Source organism: Corvus brachyrhynchos, unplaced genomic scaffold, assembly GCF_000691975.1.
Source record: "Corvus brachyrhynchos isolate BGI_N302 unplaced genomic scaffold, ASM69197v1 scaffold10, whole genome shotgun sequence".
NCBI classification, from domain to species: domain Eukaryota; kingdom Metazoa; phylum Chordata; class Aves; order Passeriformes; family Corvidae; genus Corvus; species Corvus brachyrhynchos.
This window is the reverse complement of record NW_008236180.1, coordinates 9,769,964-9,771,737: the sequence shown is the minus strand read 5'-3', so window position 1 is coordinate 9,771,737 and position 1,774 is coordinate 9,769,964.

The window sequence follows — 1,774 nt, the reverse complement described above, 5'->3', positions numbered from 1 at the left end:
TTCCCTCTGCAGAGCCACGGAGAAGTGTTCTGGATCCTCTCCTGGCTGGATGGTGTGTGCTGGCACCTGGGGGCTGCTGGAAAGTGTCTGAGCAGGAGAGGCTGGTGGATGTGACACCAGAATCAACATAAACTCTTACTCTGCAAAGAAACTGGGAAATGAACAGGAAATGAGCTGGAAAACAGAAAGAAGTCAGGTGTACAAATGGGCAGAAAACTCTGTAATTTGAAAAAGTAGAGAGGTGTGGATGTGCTCAAGCAGCCTCACGGGGGTTTGGTTTGAGCTGTGGAGCTTTCCCTCCTCAGTGATATCTCAAGTGCTTGGCTGTGCAGCCTCTGCTCCAATTCAGACTTCATCCAGCCTTGGAAAACCCTGGGACTGCGTGAGTGAGGAGAGGAACCTGCATGCATATATTTTGTGTGCTTAGCATAACTCCTGCCTAATCTGAACGTGTGATTAACTCCCTGGCAAAGGATAAACAGGAGAATTCCTGCCTGCAGGTGACTCTTGTCACTTTGGATTCCTTTGCAGCTGAGGAATGCAGTTGTAACTGTGGCACATAACCAGGAACCAGATTTAAAAATGTTTGTGTTCCAATGTGTTTGGTAAAATGCAGAACTTCAAGCGTGTTTAAAGAACTAATTCATATCATGTACCAACGAGAGCAGTGGAAAGTGTTTACAGGAGAGGGAGGTTCTTGGGCTGAAATGAGTTTCGGGGAACTGCTGTATTGAAACTATCAGCAACAGGGGTTTATTTATCATGGCTCTGGCAGGCTTTCAAAAACATATTACTGTGTTTTCTTTCAGATTACTGAACTGAAAGAGCCTTGCAAGGATCTGAGAAATGCCTTCCCAAGCATGTGCTTAAGCAGCAGCATTGTTCAGCTTTATGAGGGAGAATGGATAATGCTCCTAAATACTTCATTACTGCGTCTGCCTCGGGTCAGAACCTGAACAGAACCTGTGCTCTTAAACACTTCAAGGGCAAGAGGGTCCTAAATTCCAAACTAAATTTACTGGTTCCCTGATGATAGATCACTCAAACTGTCAAATGTCACCAGGCACACAATTTTCAGTAATTTATTTCTGTTCAAAAATATAGGTAAGAAGAGACCAACTGCCATTACATCACTTTTTCTAGCTCAGTCAATTTTTAATACTGGTGATACATCTAGTGGATAGGAAATAATTATCTAAGTCATAATACACTAGATTCATACAAAGAGGTATTTTGTGTTGCAGCTTTTAAAATGATTTTGACAATATAAAGGAAAAAATGTATTAGGCAAAAACCATCATGCATGACTCCTGTAACTGCTGTTACTAAAAGCTGGGGGGGATACAATAGAATTGAAACAATTTAAATCTCAGTATTTCGGCAAATAAGGCAGTAGATGGGACGTTGGTAGATGGGGCAGAGAGATCTGAGTTCCTCTGGACACCGGTGAAATTCCTGCTCAGCCTGGGCTGATTTTCCCTCTCTAGTTTGTTGTGTCTGCAAGCAGAACATTTTCAGGAGCAAAATGTGCACATGTTCACTGCTGGAAAGCTTCTCTTTGGAAAGGGAATCATCTGGAGAGTAACTGGTGAAATGGGCCCTGGGAGAGCTCTCAGGCTGGGTGGGAGGTGTGGATAATTCAGTGTGGAGCAGAGTCCTCACTGTAATTACAGCCCCGCATCCCAGGGAGCAGCGCTGGGGCCACTGGCACAGGAATTTCCCGTCTCTGTGCCCGGGGTGGAGCTGTGCACAGCAAACACGGAGCTCCCAGCCT